Source organism: Danio rerio, chromosome 24, assembly GCF_052040795.2.
Source record: "Danio rerio strain M-AB ecotype USA chromosome 24, GRCz13ab, whole genome shotgun sequence".
Lineage (NCBI taxonomy): Eukaryota > Metazoa > Chordata > Actinopteri > Cypriniformes > Danionidae > Danio > Danio rerio.
This window is the reverse complement of record NC_141044.1, coordinates 19,399,360-19,419,632: the sequence shown is the minus strand read 5'-3', so window position 1 is coordinate 19,419,632 and position 20,273 is coordinate 19,399,360. Positions and strand designations below refer to the sequence as shown.

General features: G+C 33.0%; 1 protein-coding gene and 1 long non-coding RNA gene across 3 annotated transcripts in view; one reads left to right on the top strand and one right to left on the bottom strand.

Moving 5' to 3' along the window:
- sema5a (sema domain, seven thrombospondin repeats (type 1 and type 1-like), transmembrane domain (TM) and short cytoplasmic domain, (semaphorin) 5A) overlaps positions 1-242 on the bottom strand; it is a 397,269-nt gene extending 397,027 nt beyond the window's left edge. For both annotated transcript variants that reach the window (XR_015524511.1, XM_087308760.1), the window contains exon 1: positions 191-242. The gene's annotated coding sequence lies outside the window, so the exon portion shown is untranslated. The remainder of the gene's footprint in view (positions 1-190) is intronic.
- A 9,005-nt stretch (positions 243-9,247) lies between these two features.
- On the top strand, positions 9,248-11,089 carry LOC147838010 (uncharacterized). The gene is made up of 3 exons (XR_015525482.1): positions 9,248-9,342; positions 9,942-9,989; positions 10,841-11,089. It is a non-coding gene; the product is annotated as an uncharacterized LOC147838010 (long non-coding RNA).
- Positions 11,090-20,273: the final 9,184 nt, after the last annotated feature.

Below are 20,273 nucleotides of genomic sequence, written 5' to 3'. Positions count from 1 at the left end.
CCACACTAACAGTGGATTCCATTTGATCCCTGTTAGAAAATCAAAGCTCCGACTCCCCGTCATAGCCATTCTGACACGAAAACCGAGAGCAAATGTTCCGGTATAAGTTTAATTAATTCTCTCTCAAACTAATGAAGCCAATAACCTCAAAAAGAAGAGAAAAAGGATAGAAAAAGTAAATCTTTCGTACCTGCACACACGCCAAACGCTCACATACAGCTCCGCCCACTCACTCAGCACATGCGCAACAGAAAGAAAGAAAATAAGAATTTGTTGAATAAGAAAAGATCAAGATAAATGAGGAAATAATAATAGAAGGAGAGAGGATCAAGAGGAAAGATGAAAAAAGAAGAAAAAGAAAAGATCAAGAAGAAAGATAAAAGAAAAGATAAGAAAATAAAAAGAAGAGAAGAAGAAAACATCAAGAAGATTAAAATAAGAGATGAAGAAGAAAGGATCAAAAAGAAGATAAAAAAAAACAAACAAGAAAAAGAAAAGAAAAAGATGAAGATAATAATGAGAAAAGAAGTAAAGAAAAGATTAACAAGAAAGAAGTAAAAAGAAAAGTTCAAGAAGAATACAAGGAAAAAGATGATGATGATGTAAAGAAGAAAAGAAGAAATTGAAGAAAAGATGAAGAGAATAGAGGACGAAGAAGAAGGAAGAAAAGACGAAGATGAAAGAAAAGAAAAAGAAAAAAGAAGAAACAAGAAAATAATAATAATAATAAGAAGAAGAAGAAGAGATCAAGAAGACGCAGAGATCAAGAAGAAGGAAATAATTAGAGAAAGAATAGAAGAGATTTTTTGAGATTTTACAATTATTTAATTGAAACAAAAACAATTATTTCCTAGGTATTTACGTTCACGTTACATAGAGTGATAATCATAATGTACATCAACTCTCTTTTGAATACAACTTTTTTATCATCATTAATTGAACATAAATCATTACAACACCACTGAATTTTAAAAACCCTCAATATTATAATAATAAAAAAAAACTTTAAAAAAAGGATCAAGTCAATAACAGTCCATAAAACAATGAAATATAGGGCCTACTTACACTATGCTATTATAGGAGAATTTCTGATGCATATAGAGGAACTTTTATTATGTAATCACTATATAATCTGCCACTATTAAAATATAGAAATACACTGTTAAAACATATAGAAATCCATTCAAGTGATGCAGAGGAAAACACAGAGACATGAAAACACACAGACATGCAGGGCCCTATAATTGACGAAAACACACACAGGCATACAGGGCCTTATAATTGAGGGCCTCACAATTGAAGCACAGCACGTCATGCGCCTAAATGAGAACATTCAGATAGAGCGTATGCAATACATTTAGACAAAAGTATGTACTGACCAAGACAAAAACAACCCTTGACAAAATAGCATACATAAGGAGAATCATTTAGAAAGTATGGAAACAACATGATCATGTGCAAACACATGATTTTAAGCACATGCTATATGACCTTAAGATATGTAAAAACAGAAAAACATACACCCATTAATTAAAAAGCTAGGATACTATTGGAGCCGGGAAATTGCGTGACATGTCAGGATGACTATGGGAAAAACTGTATATAAACTGTGAGTTTTTGAACATTGGGAGGAGAGAGATCGATCGACCAACTCTGCTGTAACAATAAACTGCTTAAACTTGAGAACTTCGAAGACCTCAACCTCTTTTTTGAAACTTAGAAGATGTTTGTCGAGATCCAGCGCAACTTTCCATAACATAATTTGGCGCCTTCATCGTAGGGCGGGACTGAGGATGGTCGAAGAAAGGTGTCAATGGGTCGATCCTTGGCAGACACTCACACAGAGACCAAAAAGCGCACAGATTAAAAAGGTGAGCAATTTTTTGCTTTATTTTGGTTCTCTGATGAGTGTACTGTGGGGTGGACCAGACGCTTGAACTTGACTTTTAAAATACCTCACCATTGAAAAAGAACCTTTAAATTGACTAAATTTATTTAAAAGAATGATAAAGTAAATGATAAAATGAAAATGAACTTCCAGGTTGTCAAGGTATGTGCTTGTACTAACAAATGGCTGTATATTTTGCACTAATTAATGGCTTTGTATTATATACTAACAAATGGCTGTAAATTATATGCGTATGAAAGAGAGTTACATACATGAATTGCTACGCGAGAGGCGGGAGCAGATCGCGCGGAGGGTGCACTAGGGGTCGCTTTTTATAGTTGTGGTTAGAGCAAAGGAGCGCTCCACGTCTCTGTACTCGCCTGTGGATTGAGTAAGACTCTCCCGATAGATACAGGGAAATTGGGAGGAGGCCTTTAATCTGATCTCAAAAGCACCTATAAGGAGGGCTGGATCTCAGTGAACTGACCTGTGTAAGTCTTGTTAGTCTATATTTTATGTTTTTATGTGGTCCGGACCAAGGGGAATGGCTGATTTTTCTTACAATTTCTAGAAAGAGAATTGAATAAGAAAGCATATACTGTGAGATTTGTGAATGAGAATGCATGTGATGAGAGAATTGAATTTTAAAGCATGAGTAGGTTGTATGCTTAATGATGTTGAATGCTAGAGAGAAATTACTGAGGTGTAGTGTGAGAGTAAGAGAGTATTATAATTAAGAGAATAAAATATAGATATAGTATAAATTGATTAGAGAATTAATAAAAAAATTGCACATGCTGTGCTGGAGGGACAAAGCAAACAAAGTGGCCACAACAATTAAGAAAAGCAGTTTTGCATGTAAAAAAGTTTGTTTTGTCTCCCAGGACCTGCTTGTGATGGTAAAGACACTTTAACTGTACCTCCAACTGAAAATAAATAAAAGTAATTAAGGAAGGTTTGGATTCCAGATTTAAAAAAAAAAAAAGTTTGCATGCAAATGATCTGTGTTTGCTCGTTAAGAGGCCTTAATAGCGACAGATGTTAACAAGTAACTGTTACTCAGATTTGGAAAGTTATTTAATGATGATATGCATAGAGCAGATTTATATTTTAATAGTGAGTTCTCAATGTGTGGTGACAGTTATGAGATTAAAAGCAGATTGGATTATAATGACATGCGCAAGAAAATTCCTGTGGTTATTGTTTTAGTGTTGTGTGTGTCTGTGTTTGTGTGAATGGTTGTGTAAAATTCCATATTAGTGGACAAGCAGAGCCGCCCCTCCTGCACCGTCCCTTAAATGGATCATGGCAGAGATGGACACTCTCTGTGTTACACTGAGAGGAATGAATGACTGAATGAGTCCTGTAGATATAAAGGGACAAATGCTGAGTGAATGAGTCCTCTAAATCTGAGGGACTAGTATGTGAGAGTGTGGTTAAGTGTATGTGTTTAGTAGTGTGTTTGTGATAAATAGTAAAATAAAATAATCATCATTGTAGATTATAATATAAAGATGGACTGCATATATTGTGTGATAAAAATAGAGGAGACTGATGCAGTTTAAGGAAGAGATTATAATATTTAGGAAATAAATTAATTCAGTTCAGATAGAAAGATATAAAGATAAATATTAAATTAAGGAGTAGCATGTAACATAAGTTGACCTGTGCATACAAAGAGATCATAAAATAATTTCTTAGAATAAAAATTAATTTAGTGAATAATAGTATCTGATTTAATAATAATGAGGTGTAAAAGTGTATATTACAAAATAGTATAAGATAAATAGGATAAAGTAAATACAATTTGAAAGAAAAATAATGTGTTTTATAAACAGAATAAAGTAATAATTAAAAAAGTTAAACATTTGGGAACAGAGTGGAATAACACTTCATAGGAAATATTAGAATTAGCATAATATATATATATATATATATATATATATATATATATATATATATATATATATATATATATATATATATATATATATATATATATATATAAAATATGAATAATTTATAGTTAAATACTCAACTAAGAGAGAACAGAACAGAAAATAATGACAAATGGCAGGAAGGAACATTTGATGTAAGCTGTGTGTAAGTATATATAAACTACGATTAAAAAATAATAATTATCAATCAAAAGAATAAAATGAAAGTTAAAAACTAAAAAGATGATTGTGTATAAAAAGAATGAGAAAATGTACTGTAAAATTGAAACAGATATGGAAAATGTTAGAGAAATTCAAACAATGTAAAGAAAGACCAACTGGTGAGAAAACACTAGAATAGATTAGGAGAAAAAAACAAAAAAAAGTAAACCACAAGCTGAAGCTAAAGAAATGAAAAGAGAAGAAAATTAAAGAAACAGAAAATTAATAAAAGATATGTGGACTTAGTGATAAATGTTAGGAAAATCAGCTCTTGGACAACAAAGAGAAGAAAATAGATGAGAGGAGTCTTTATTTGATGAAGGAAAATGGGAAAGTGGAAAAATGCTTAGATTGTTACCTAAGCAAATTGCTATAATAAATTAAGAGGCATGGAGATGGACTTTTGAAGGGTCCTGGTCTTTTCGCCTGCCGGACATCTCTGAAGGCACTGGGAAATAAAATAAGGTGTTTGGAAAAACGCAAGGAGCAAATTGTTGTCTGTGAACTCTTTTTACATGAACTAAAGCAGTGAGCCAGGCACTGCATGCAAAAAGCTACAGAGACTTTGACCCATCAACATGTTCAAGAGACACTTAAAGAAGGAGAAACAAGAGACTGATGAACTGATCAAAAAAAGCCAACCCTTCCAGCAACATCAGCTGGGTGAAAGAGAAGCCAGCACCAAGAGGAAGGAGGAATGCTCTACACTTTAACTCCTTAAATGAGCAGGAAATGTGGGGATTCCTGAATACAACAATGCAAAGACTGCACCATCAATGGAACAGTTGCCTCGGGGTGCGAGGAAGAGAAGTTGGCTATGGCCTAGCAAACTCAATCTCAAAGCAGAACTATGATCCAAATCAAGTCCATTGGAAAATAAAACAAAAGTGCACCCTTTCCTGTATCAAATCAGACTTCTGTCAATTAGTTAGAAAAAAGTTAATATATAAATTAGGACTTTACATTTAGTAAAATAAATTTGAATTAAATAAGGATTATAGAATAAAAAGAAAATATATATTAGTCATAACAGATAGAAGATGTAATTAAGACAATTGATAATGGGGAAAATAGATCGAGTTAAACATTTCTAGAGCAGGGCTAGTAAAAAGAAGAATTTGTCTATACAAATGTATGATACTGAAAGAGATTTAGATTTAGAAAATAAATAAAAGGAAAAAATTAATTGAGGAAAAAAAGAACAGCACATAAGAATAAGTCAACAGTGAAAATCTCTAAGTGTAAGAGATGATTTTCAGGAAAAAGGGGGGTTAATATAATAGATTTTGTTTCATATATAGCCATATAAAAAGTAAAAAAAAAATGGGAACAAATTTGAGGACTAATGAGTAAAGCAAAACAGACCAGATAGAATCAGTGATTTTTCAGTTAACTTACAAAAATTACATGAAAGATGTGTTTACAATCAAGCAGATAGGTTGCCTTAGGAAGTAAATATCAATTAAGAGAGAGATAGAAAATAATGAATGCAACATCCAAATGAACAAAAAGCTCAAAATTATTTAAAGAAGCAAAGTGTTAAAATACATAAAAAATTATGATAATGACTATGGTTTAGAGTTAGAAAAATAACCAGTACAGTGAGGGTTAAAATTAAACCAGATGCACATCTGCAGAGAAAAGAAGAAAAAAGCTGAAATAGGTATAAAAACAATATTGAAGTTTTATTAAGAGTGGGAGTATTAACACCTAGTGATTATAATATGCAATACATATGTCGTTGGATATTTCTATTTAGATTATATTTCAATTTAGGTATGACAGTGTATGGAATTAATAAGATTTGAATTTAAATTGAATAAATACTTTAATTATGCTGAATCAAAGCAGGTAAAAAGCAGAACATATAAGAGCAATCAATGAGAGAAAATTTTCCAACTGAAGTTCCTACATTTTATGAACAAATGGTCCTCCTGATGTCAAAGGTTCTTAAGTAATTAGTTTCTGTTCAGCCAATTTTAGGTAATTAGCAAAAGAGGGTACTTATTAGTATTTACATTACCTGGAAAAAAATTACATACACGATGCGTCTAAAGATCTCATGATGAATAGTAGTTTGTTACAACATAGTTGATTTAATTATCTGCAGCTCCATATAGCTTTAGCTCAGTTAAAGGCAGAAAACACATGATGACTCTTAGGGATGACTGAAATTTAGCATTGATGGAACAAAGAATCTGACACAAACAGCACTGGAGAAAATTTATGAAACAGGAAAGACTGCAAAAATTAGGTACTTAGTAAAAACTAAACAGCAAGGAGATTGGTCTTCTTATTAAAAGGCAATGCTTAGTGAGTTGTCCATGTGGCATTTGTGCTAAATATAATGTGAGGAAAGGAACAGGAACCAGTACCTAAAGTGACATTCAAGCAATTAATCGGGGTTTTGAGGTTATAATAAAATAAGTACAAAGCAAGTAATACATGTTTATACTACTTAACAGGTTAGGATTAAAAAGCTGGTTGTGGTGACATTATATTTCTAATTAAAAATTATGATTCATACATTTGGAATACTATCAGAAATAATTTAAAATAATGTGTGTGCATTAATACATTATTTAGAGTAATTAAAGTAAATTTAAAATAGCTAAATAAGTAAATAAGTGATTAAATAAATAAACAAATAAATAAACAAAACTGTTAAAGAAATACTGATAATTAAGAATAAATCAAAAGCGAAAGTGAATTTATCATGCACAATCACAAGGACTGATCAAAAGCACCAAGAAGATAATAATAATAATAATAATAATAATATTAATAACAATAATAATACATTTTATTTGTAATGTGTTTTTCTTATACTCAAAGCGCTACAGGCAACACACTAGAACACAAGGCAAGCAAAACAGCACAACAATAGAAGATGCAATAAAACAATAAAAATATGAACCATATGATAGAAATAAAAAGTTAAACAAAATCATCATCCTAAGTTAAAAGCAATGCTAAAAAGGTGAGTCTTAAGAAGTTTCTTAAAATAGTCCAGAGAGGCAGCATTGCTAATGCTGATAGCGAGTTCATTCCAAAGCTTAGGCGCACTGTGTGAAAAACATTATTAAGGCCATAACTTTAATAAAAAAAGGTGAAAATGCTAAACATGATTGAGTTTGGATTAGTAAACTGGATTGATGTGTAAACAGATGCTTTAATGAGTTTTTACATGCAAACTAACAGAAACAAAAACGTAACACTGCATGGAATGCTAATGTCCTGTCTAATACATTGGCAAATAAGAATTTTTGTCGCATAAGAAAAACTAACTGCCATGTATGAAGCTATTTATTCACAGGAACAAAGCAAGGAACGACAGAAGGAAGCTTTTTTTGGAAGATGTTCCTGCTGCTGATGCTGATGATAATGCAAATAAAGATGAGTGAAAGCCTAGAGGTAACTTCTCTAAAGGTAAAGAAATATCCCATTCTGATGGAGTTGGACAAGAGTATCGAGCAATTGACTTCTTATTTTTTTTGGAAAAGAGGTAATTATCCCACAACAAAATGAAGGTAAAGAACAATCATCTAAAGAAAAATGCTGACCCAAAGGATATGCATGAAAACCAAAATATGCAATTCAGGAAGAAATTGACTATGACCAGATTTCAGATGATCGGCTATTAGAAGAAGCTAATAACAGGAATTGGTATTGTTGGGCAAAATACACAGTTGGAAAATTGCAAATATCCAATTGCCTAATATGTTTATAATAGCCTTTATAAAGCTTAAAGTGGTTGTAAATCCTAATGATTATATACATTGTGCAAAATTCAGTAAAATAACTGCAATATACTGTACAGTGACTCCCCATTTTGTCAGGCCCAATCCCTTGATAAACTCTAAATTTACAGAGGGAACAAGAAAACAATGATTGGTTGAAAAAAGAATGTAAAGAAATGAACATTGGAGTTCAAACAACAATAAGAGTGAGATTCCCAGAAACTATGTGAAAAATAAGAAATTAATATATATGAATGTTATATAATCAGTGGATTGATAAATGTGAGAAAATTTAAAGGAAATTATGAAATAATTTGGCATTTGAATGACGAAATGTAGGGAAAAAGAAAATGCTTATATGCAAACCTTCCAAATGGCTACAGCGACAATAAAGCATATAATGTTGTCATTTTCAGAAGTTGCAATTATAAAAAAAAGTTATAGGGCAGTTAACCGCACACTTGGTAATTGCACTGGACACAATATACAATTCCTAAGATGATTTCCCTTAATACAACAAGATTAACAAACAGTAGACTATTACTGGATCTGTGGAAGAGGAATATTAGGCCCCAATATTCTATTGAATTGGAAAGGAGTTTATACAACAGTTAAATTAATACAGGAAGTGATAATAACTAATTGGGTTAAAGAGCAAAATGACATACGAAGACCGCAGAATTGGAGGCAATGAGTTAAGAGACAAAATACACCTGACTCAGATATTTGCATATTTGCAATTGGCCAACCTACAAGAATACCACATGAAGTTAAAGCAACAGATAAATTAAAAGCATTACTCGAGTAATAGAGTGAATAATTGCATTATAAAATTTAGAATGAATTAACTATATTTATTACAACCAACAAAGATTTATAAATTACACAAATGATGCTCTTAAAGCATTAGGAGAACAACTGGCTCTAACTAGTAAAATGGCTTGGTAAAACAGTGCATCATTTGCTGCACCTATATTCCAAATAATATTGCCTCAGATGGATCTTTTACTGAAGCCATGCAAAAATTGTGAAATCTGAGAAAATAAGTAAAAGAAAACGCTGAAGAAGATAAAAAAGTGACTAGATTGCTTCCATATACTGTATGGATCATTAAGACAATAGTTCCTTAGGATTGGAATATTATTAATAAAAATTGTTACACTGTAAAAAGTGCTACACTCACAAAGTTGGTTCTATCTACTTTAAATAAATGCAATCTAGTTAATTTTATTTGTTTTATACCAAAAAAAAAATAAAATTTGCTTCCTTTTTACTTAAAATATATCAGTTTTTATATAACTGTATGTTTTGAATAAAACTAATGCAATTTATTTGAGTAGATTTTTGTACGTGGTTATTGTGTAGAATAAATGTTATAAAAGTGAGTTGACACAGACAATTTATTAGAGCAGCTGTCGATGTGGGCAGGTGTTCATAAAACGTGATTTTAATAGTTTGGCGTGACTCCTTTTTCATTGCCCGGGATTTAGCAGGCAGACGCAGCTTCTGCAATGGTCGACATTAACTGCTCCCAGCAGCGGATCTGATTAACACGGTAAGTTGCAAATGTAGCCGAATATTAATTGTAAAGTCATGCAAAACTGCTGTCTTCGCTAGGCAGGTGAGGTTTTAGCTTTGTAAATTGTACTGTAGCCTCAGGTATGTTAACAGTTAGACTGCTCTCACATGGAAAGCTAAGTTAGCTAACGCTGACCAACGCTAGTTTATGCTAACGATTAAAAGTGATATTACTGAGAAAAAATAGTGAAAGTAGTTTTAAAACACTTAGTAGGTATAACTAACGTTGCAGAACCGATTAACAAGGTCACTGGTGGGCGGTCGGGGTGTGGGGGTTCAGTTTGTTAGCGCTAACTTAGCTAAAGTTAGCTCACCTAAGTTATAGCAGCACATTAAGGATGGATATTAAATGCAGAAACGTATGCAACAGTTAAGTAGTTTGTGTTTAACGTAAGAGAAAGTATAACTTGAAAGTTTGTGTTTTAGAGATTTAGTCCATAAGTTTTTTAATGCTGCATAGTGAATAAATTACAGATTTACAATTTATTTTAACTTAAATTACATTTACTACTGATGTTTACAGAACCATTTAAATTGTATGCACCTCATTCTAAAATGCATGTTCTTGGTCTTTAGATACCAAAGGGATTTTGTTACCTGTGGATCTTTAAACTTCACATCCAGGTAAGAAAAACATTAGATACAATTACAGCTATAATCTTTTGCAGGTAAGTAAAACATTGGTAAAATTGCAAACAATAGTGGGCTCCATAGAATTAACTTACATTTGATATCTGAAGATTTTTTTATGTGTGCAACAGTAAAAACAGTATAAAAATATCCTAATGCAGTTTCTTATTATCTGTCAGTCTTTCAATAAAGCTGATAAACTGATAACACTGAATCACTGAACTTTCATTTGCCAGTGACATTAAATTTGAAGAAAAAGTCATTTAAATGTAGCTTTAGCAAAAATTTAATGTAAACCTTAATGTAATGTGTAAAATGGCAATGTATTTATTTATTTAATAAAATTTGTATTATGACGTGCAAAGTTTGGTGCAAAATAAAGATGATAATTAAATTATAGAATTTGTATTCTATAATTTTCATATAGCCATTTTCAAACAATTTTAATATCTAAATTACATACACATTCTTATGCTTTATAAGTTGCCAAAATAAACAAAAAATGTAATACCTAAATTTTAACAATTCTTTGATTGACAGGAAACCACAATGACATGCACTGTTACACTGAGTAAAATCACAGTTTTCTTTAAAATTTGATAACTAAAAACACCTGGAATAATGTAATTACACAACCTCTATAACCTTTTTTTAAAATAAATAGAAGTTAGGTAATTTTAACTAAGGTAATTTTTAACTGATAAACTAAGGTGTTTCATCCATGCATCATTCTCACTGGACTTTCGTAACTTCACTTGTAGTTTTTTTCTATTTAGTATTTAGCTTTTTAATGTTGTTTGGTATCAACCACCTGAACTCCTGTTTCTTTTTGTCTCTACCAATAGAGTTGTGAGGAATCAGAGGTGCATGCGGCTGCCCACGGGAAAAATTTGCCATCAGCCCAACACAGTTTGGATTATCATAGGACTGTCAGAGGTTTGCCAAACCTGTCAAATGCATGATGGCTCCTGTTTGGACTTACCGATGTCCTCGACTTCAAGTATCCATCAAAACTGTATACATTTGAGATATATTAGAGACTCTTTGTGGGACTGGACATTATGCATCCTAAATCTTCATCAAAATATGCAAATCTCCTCACTGAGTTGCCTTGGATGATTTCTCAATAGGATCTGGTATTATTAATGTTTTTATTTATGTATTGTGTATGTGTAGCCACATTAATGGCCTATTTTGTAGTCACTATTAAAAGGACCATCGATTGATATTGAATACATGTTATGGTCTTTAATCCATCTTCCCATTCTTATTGAATTGTTATTGACAGGGAAGTCTGTTTATCTGTTTTTACTAGTGTATATTGTGCTTACAATATAGAAACGAAGATTTATTTTCTGAGGTTACAGCCAGAAGTCAATTAAATTCGTTTTAAATGACATATGCATGGTTAATTTTATTTAGATCATTAAGTTCATAATACTTAATTAAAACGAGTACAGTCAACATATAGCAATGTATAAGTAAGTTAAGTTTAACAAAAAAGTAAGTTTATCTGATTTGAGTAATTTTAGAAATATTAGTTGGCTCAACTTAATTTTATTGCATTTGTTTTAAGCAATGTTTTAGTGTTTAAAATACTTAAAAAAGGCTGGAAGTTGAATCAACCTAAAACGTCCGATGCAGCCACTTGCCTCACTTTTTATAAGTTAGATCTAAGTAACATTTTTTACAGTGTATATTTGGTATTATTCTTCTTTTGGTTGTGTTATGCTTCTCAGATCGATAGCTAAATCTACTGCCAAGCGGATGGCAAATGTGCGAGAACTGTGCATGACTGCAGAGACGGTCTATGATGTCTTTGTGACACATTTGGAACAGTTGAATGAGTTTTGAAAACAATTACTACCCTTAATGTCTTTTATCTTTAATGTCTTAAATAATAATAATAATACATTATTTAGCTTTTTACTAATTTTATAAAGGCTTTAAATCACAAAGATAAGAGTTTTAAGCAAGGCATCATCCATAATGTAGGAAAATGCAAATAGAAAGAACTGAACAGAACTTAAAGATTGTGTAATGATTTTAAGCCCTATTTACTATAATAAATTTCTGTGTATTTAGGAGTTCATCGAAGCTGCCGGAGATCATATCAGATGTACACGGGGAACGAGGGAAGATGATTACGAATCAAGGGACACCTCAATATCCAACAGCAAAGGAGCAGAAGAGCAGACTCTACTGGAGGTTTAAAAACCCACTGTCTGCTCCAACACCAGACAGTGCTCAGAAGTACATCTGGCGACGTGGGATGAAACATCAGATATAGTTCTTTTATAAACGCCATGAATCTTCTGGAATTATTGAGATTTTCTATTGTATGATGATTAATCAAGTGTATATGCTCGATAACTACTGCAGTGAAAAAGTCTGACAAAGCATATGCTTTTAATATGACTAATGACTGTTGTGTGTTAAACTCCCCAAGAAAGTATTTAGTTAGGGAGAGTGGGATCTTTTACTCCTTCTAAAGCCAAAAGTGGAGGGAGATGTACGGTTCCGTTTCTCCTCTGAAGTGCGGCGCAAGGATGCTAACAATTGAAAAGGATATAGAAGGGCAACTTTTTTAATTGCATAAGTATGTTAAGACTTGGCAAGTGCTGGATTCTTAAGTTGCACTTCAGTGAGGGATTTAGAAGAGGGACTTTTTGATTAAGTCCCTAAGGGGGGATTTATAGGAGAATTTCTGATGCATATAGAGGAACTTTTATTATGTAATCACTATATAATCTGCCACTATTAAAATATAGAAATACACTGTTAAAACATATAGAGGAAAACACACAGACATGAAAACACACAGACATGCAGGGCCTTATAATTGACGAAAACACACACAGGCAAACAGGGCCTTATAATTGAGGGCCTCACAATTGAAGCACAGCACGTCATGCGCCTAAATGAGAACATTCAGATAGAGCGTATGCAATACATTTAGACAAAAGTATGTACTGACCAAGACAAAAACAACCCTTGACAAAATAGCATACATAAGGAGAATCATTTAGAAAGTACGGAAACAACATGATCATGTGCAAACACATGATTTTAAGCACATGCTATATGACCTTAAGATATGTAAAAACAGAAAAAACATACACCCATTAATTAAAAAGCTAGGATACTATTGGAGCCGGGAAATTGTGTGACATGTCATGATGACTATGGGAAAAAACTGTATATAAACTGTGAGTTTTTGAACATTGGGAGGAGAGAGATCGATCGACCAACTCTGCTGTAACAATAAACTGCTTCAACTTGAGAACTTCGAAGACCTCAACCTCTATTTGGAAACTTAGAAGATGTTTGTCGAGATCCAGCGCAACTTTCCACAACACTATCCGTACCGTGCCCAGGCCCGTTTCCCAGATCATTTGAGAAGTGTGAGTGTGCTGAATCGGGCTTAGGCACGGTTCACTTGCCTGGCCCTGGCCCTGGCCCGGTTGGAAGAGGTGTGCATGAACGCGGTTCACTTGCGCTTTGGCGCGGTACGCTTGTGTGTAAGTGCAAAACGCGACCTGTACATACGGTGAGTACGGCCATAGTCTCTCGTACTAAACAGAGGGGACATTTATCACTTACATTGGGATTTAAATTAGATACAAAGGCATTCACTGCAACAGCTCTATGTAAGATTCGCCATTGTAAGTCACCAATCTTTTTTATTAATTGTGATTTGTAAATTGCTCTCCAAGCAGGCTTATTTTCATAATCATTCTTTTACTACTTTCTCCATACTGTATGAGGTTTTTAAACTTACAATTTTTTAATGAATGACTTCAATGCATTTATACAGAAGTTTCCCCTTCTACTGTGCAAAAATCAATATACATATTAGTTTCCAAATTGAACAGAGTGTGAGTATAACAAGATCAACAGCAGGTAAAATTTCAATATCTGGGAAAAGATCTTTACTGTCAGGGATTAAAGTCCCTGCCCCATATTCTTCTAAAAGTCTATTTTCTTCATCTATTAAAAACATATTCCATTTGTCAAGATACTTCCTAACAAATACTAATGATTGAACCCCTAAAAGGTCAGAAATGTTTGTATCTTCGCAAATCATATCCTGATTCATTTATCATATTTTTTAACTTAAAAATCCTTTTAGAGCAGTGGTCACCAAACTTGTTTCTGGAGGGCCGGTGTCCTGCAGATTTTAGCTCCAACCCTAATCAAACACACCTGAACTAGCTAATCAAGGTCTTACTAGGTATACTTGAAACATTCAGGCAGGTGTGTTGAGGCAAGTTGGAGCTAAACCCTGCAGGGACACCGGCCCTCCAGGACCAGGATTGGTGACCCCTGTTTTAGACCATAATAAATGTGTTAACCTACAAAAAAATCTTTTTCAGAAGCATTAAACCGAGCTCCAAAAATAAGTGGTTCTTCCAACAGCTTATAAAGAGAAGTTGCTGGTTCCATCCATCTATGTTCAAACACACTACTTTCCTAAAAATGCTTAAGGCCAGTGGTATCCACACGACCAAATTAGATCCTGTTAAAATCTTCTGTACAAACTAAAAACAGAAGGTGGCTTTTCTGCTTGCAAGATTTACTAGTTCTTGACCTCCTTCCTCCTTAGGCAGTGTAACAATGGGAGTGACACTGACAACAGAGGTGTGGATCCATGTGCAGGTTTATTCAGTGGTCAAGCAAGCAGTGGTCAATACAGTGTCAAAGTCAAAATAACAGGCAGATGGTCAGAGACAGGCAGCAAACAGAATTAAACAAATAAGCAAGCAAAGGATCAAAAACACAGCAAAGGCAGACACAGGAAAACGCGTTGTAATTTCATTATCAGTAAACAAGACTCAGCAACAGTGAGTTCTTCTTCTTCTTATGGAGTTAAATGGCGGTTGGCAGAACAAATTATATGATGCATTCCCGCCACCTACTGGATAGGAGTGTGGAGCACATAATGTAGGAAAAAGCATGAGTACAAAAGATATATGATACGAATGGAGGAATGAGATTACCAGAGGGAAAAGAGAACAGGAAGGAGAAGAGTAGGAGGGAAAAAAAAAGTTTAATACCAGATAATTTTAATACCTTTATTTTGCTAAGTTATTCTTAATTTCTATTAATCAATTTTGTTTCCTTTAAGTAATTAATTAATTGCATTATTATTTTAACTTGATTTGAACCATTTCCTAATAGGGTCTGAAATGTCAAATTTTTTATCCCATAAATGCTTAATCTTTGAACTAATTGATATCTCTGATTTTCATATGCCACACATTCTGTAATTACATGTTCTAATGTTTCAATATTCCCGCATTTATCACAACATCCTGTCTCATGCTTCCCTATCCTAAACTTATACTGGTTTAGCAAACAATGACCCACACACAACCTAGTTATCACCACATCATTCCTTCTATTACCGAACTTATTTCTAGTACCACCCACACATCCTTGAATATAATGCATATGTCTGCCTTTTTCTCTATTATCACACTCCCTCTGCCACATTCGACCTGTTTCTTTTGCAATTGTTTTTTTTTTTTACCTCTGACTTATTTATTTTTATTTTTATTTCTATTTGAGTATGTTGTAATGCTTTCTTTGCAAGTTAGTCTGCCTCCTCATTACCTACTACTCCCATATGACCAGGAATCGACAAGAAGCTTACAAAAAATCCACCCTGTCTGATTCTAAATAGATTTTGCATTACCTCACTCATTATGTCCTGTCTTGTCTTAGATATTCCAGTAATTAAGCTGTTTAGAACTGACAGAGAGTCTGTGTATATTACTGATCTTAAAGGTTTCACTTCTTTTATCCACTGAAGAGCAAGAAGTATAGCTACTATTTCTGTAGTGTACACAGAAAGTCGGTCCGATATTCTTTTTGATATTTTAATATGGAATTTTAGGATGTATACTGCTACTGCAGTTTTTCATCTTTAGGATCTTTTGACCTATCTGTATATATCTGTAAATATTTGTAATATGATTGATTTCCTCATGTAATAATAAATCAACTACTGTTATATGGAAAAGCCAGGGAGGAATTGCAGAAGTTGGCACAACAGGGGCTCAGTGAGTGTTTTCTGTGCTGTTTATGTAGTGCAGTAATCAGTCTAGAAGCAGCATCAGCTGTGGTAGTCTAATCATTGGAGACTTGGAGCAGGTGTGTGTGTGTGTGTGTGTGTGTGTGTGTGTGTGTGTGTGTGTGTGGCAAGACTGAATATGTAGTCCATTTAGAAGCAGATTCGTAGTCCTATGTGTGTGTGAGTGTTTACCAGCGACCTCTGGTAGTTAGATCGCTGGTGATTGTAACAGGCAGAAAGAGAATGCTTTAATGTTAATTGTAAAAAAAAGTTCACCAGTTCGTTTTTAATGTTTATGAGGACTACATTTGGAAAATCCAAACAAGCAATGTTATGCCATAATGAAGATGCCACAAGATTATTAACAACCAGCACACGCCCTCAGGACATTTGAGGAAGTTACTATTTCCACTTTTCTAACCTACCTTTTATTTTTTTGTATAACCCTTTCCAATTTTTTTCCTGATAAAACTCTCATTTTCTAGATATACACCAACAAACTTTAGCCCACCTCTTTTCCAAATCAGTCCTCCAGGGAGATTTGGAGGACATTTACTCCAATTCACCACTAATATTGCTTCACTTTTCCCCAATTTACTAGCAGAAGAAATACACTTTAACTCGTTAACAATTCTTTTCAGCTCATTGACATCATCTTTTTATTTTACAAAACTATTACATCATCTGCACAAGCAGAATTGTGTATATGATTGTTGCAGGAAGAAAAAAAATATACCTTTTAACTTATCACATAACGTTTGAAGAAAAGGTTCAATAGCCAGTGAATACAACATGCCAGACATTGCACAGCCTTGCCTGACTCCTCTTTGAACTCTGATCGGAGCACTTAAATCAACACTAATCTTATGAACACTTTCAATGTTACGGTACATTCTTTTTTAACCCCCTGGGGTCGAAGACCGCGTATACCCGTTTTGACCTGTGGTTTCGTCAAACTGCTGAAAAGAACTTAAAGTACACTTTCCGTTTTGATCGTACAGATAAGATCAATACATCAATCAAATCTGTTATGTGTCTACTTTTTGTTGCAAACACTCACAACAACAACAAACTAGTGTGCTTTTGCAAAATAAGGAAAAAAAAACAGTGTAGGCATTCTGTCTTTTCTCTCTCCATGAACTGCTTTTACAAACGTGTCAGTAAAATGCGCTGAAACTCTGCGAAAACTAAACTCACAGAGATGAGACATGTATCTCTAAAAAGCTTGAAGTGTCTACTTTTAAAAGCAGCTATGCATGTTGAAAACAAACATTGCTTGATAAAGTAATCAGAATGAAACCAATGCTATGTCTAGTTTCTCAGTCTGTTCTCATTAGTTTTAATACGACCACACCCACGAGGCATTGTTATTACAAGCGTCTGAAGATGCCTGCAGACTGTGGTCAGAAAAACACTAAAATAAAAGGTAAACTCAGCAAATATTCAACAAAGATTATGATTTATGATATCTATATAAAGCTTGATATGTCTACTTTTGCATTAACCAACTCGAGTCGAAAACAAATGATCTCTTTTTATCTAATCCGTATAAAAGTAAGGACTGGTACAGATTCTCAAATATCGCCTCATTACACCTAACGTGATCCCACCTCTCAGTAAGCACGCTTCATATGTAAATTTCCAGATGTGAAAACAACAGAGGTAAAGGACCAGTGGCAAAGAGAGCTAAAGTAGTTAAGAAGTGCTCTGAGTTTGCTCAGTAATGCGAATAATGTTGGTCTATGTCATGCCAACAAACTATTAGATGAAGATAAAGCCTTTAACTTCACAAATATGTATAAACACGCTACAAAATTTGACCAAAAAAAAATCCTGCGTCTGTCAGTCTCCGCTGATGTCAAGAAGGCCAGGGGTTACAGTGAAATACTGCCTTTTGTTTCCCTGCACTGCTCTGCAAGGCTAGATTTCTAAGTGTCCTTTGTAAGTTTATTCTTTAAATAATTTCTGTGAATACCGAATGAGAGGATGATAACTTGCGCCAAAGGCTGCTGTGATGCGCGCGATTGTTTAAAACATTTCATAATCGCACATGGTGTGTTTTTCATGCGCTTTCTTTTGCTCACAGTTATTTTTGTTAATATGAATCAATTATCATACTTTAAAATAACATTGTGCTAATATGAGATTACCAAAACTAACTCAGAATCTTATTATTTTTAATCAATCTTTGTATATACTATTTCATATATTAATGATGTAGCCTATTGTTTTTTAACCAATTTAAAGTGTTTAAGATAATATGTTGCATTTTGGCATGTTTTTTTACTTATTTATGAAAAATTTATGGACAAAGTTAAATAAAAATATCCTGGATTTGAAGAATATTGTGTTCCTGGACTTCAGTGAGCTCAAGTAATAGTAAAATGTGCAAAAATTGTGAATGAATCTCTAAATGGATATATCTCGTTTTGCAATAAAACTCTTCATTTACAAATGATTTTTTTCAGTAGATTTGCTATATGTAAGTTTATAAAGTTTGTGAAGTGCATTTCCAGTTATTTTGTGTGATTAATATATTTTAAATAAACAAAAAAGTATATAAACTTTCCTTTGATTCCCTTTTAGTCACATACTTACCCGATGGCTCATTGTGCAGCTCATTATGCATTATGCAGGTCTTCTCAGGTGTGACTCACTGCACAGTAATGATAGTTCACGCCTTCTTGCATAAACCAATTTTACTCAAAAAGTGACTTCTTGAAAAGTGAAATTTTAACTAATTATATTGTTTTCTGTGAGCAAGTATAGAAGATGACTCTCATATCATTTTGAAGCAAAAACACTACGGTACAAAATCCAGTTGTCAAAAGTCTTGTGCACAAATGTTCTCTGTGTGTTTTATGACCTTGTTTCAGTGACTTAAAGTTTTTAGTTTTTCACCTACCATGCATAAACGTTTCTTTCTCAAAAAAACAAACACATACAAACATGCTGTTTAGGTATTATTGTACCCCAACTTGTGTTGTTTACAGTGTTGTCACACTTTACCCATTTTATGTTTTTAAAATACTAAAAAATAAAACAAATGTCAGTGCATGTCAAAACCTCTCCAGAGCCCCAAAACACCCTCAGACCCTAGAGGTTTAATTAATTAATATGATTTTTTATCATTTTCTTAGTTATTTTTTGTAAAGCAATCATTTCTTCATTGATTGAGCTATTACTCAAGTAACATTCAAAGTGTACTTTTGATAAAAAATATTTTATAAGAACCTTACCACAATTCCACCATTGCTGTAAAGAATCAAAGCCCTTTTTTGTTTAAAAGTTCCCCAGAAATACTTAAACCCATCCAAAAATGTGTATCATTTAACAATGAATTATTAAAAATTCAATATGCACTTTTGCACTTAACATTCTTAATAAAAAATACCACACAGCACTAGACTATGATCAGAAAGTCCTACTGGAATAGTTTTACAAAATTCAAAAATATTCCTCTTAAACTGATTACTGTAAATTATATCTAGTCGTGCCACTGAGATATAGTGTTCAATCTTATAAGCCCACGTATATGGTTTGAAATTTGGATTTATACTTCTCCATGTAACACACAAATCATGAGCTTTAAAAAGTTGTATTGGTGTTTTCTGAGAAGCAGTATGTGGTTTTACATGGTACCTATCTAACTTATCATTAACAGTACAATTAAAAAAACCCACCTATAAATAATAACTCCTCTGGGTTTTAACTTTTCAATACAATATCAAAAAGAAGGAGAAGAAGATGAAGAAAAGAAGAAGAAAAACAGTGGAAGAAGAAGAAGAAAAGAAGAGGAAGAAGAAAAGAAGAAAAATAGAAAAGAAGACAAGAAGAAAAGGTCAAGAAGAAAAAGAAGCATATGTCCAGAAGAAAAAGAACATAAGAAAGGAAGAAGAATAAAAGATCAAGACGAAGAAGGAAAGAAGAAAAGAATAGCAGAAGAAGAAAAAGAACATAACAAAAAAGAAGATAAGAAGGAAAAAAGAAGAAGAAGAAGAAGAAGAAGAAAATATTAAGAAAATAAGGAGATAGAAAAAGAAAAATGAAGATGAAGATAAGAAGAAGAAAAGAAGAAAAAAAGAAGAGAAAGAATAAGAAAAAGAACAAGAAAAAAGAAGATAAAGAAAAGAAGATATCAAAAAGAAGAAAAAGAACATGAAGAAATTAAGAAAAAGGAAGAAGAAAAGATCAAGACGAAG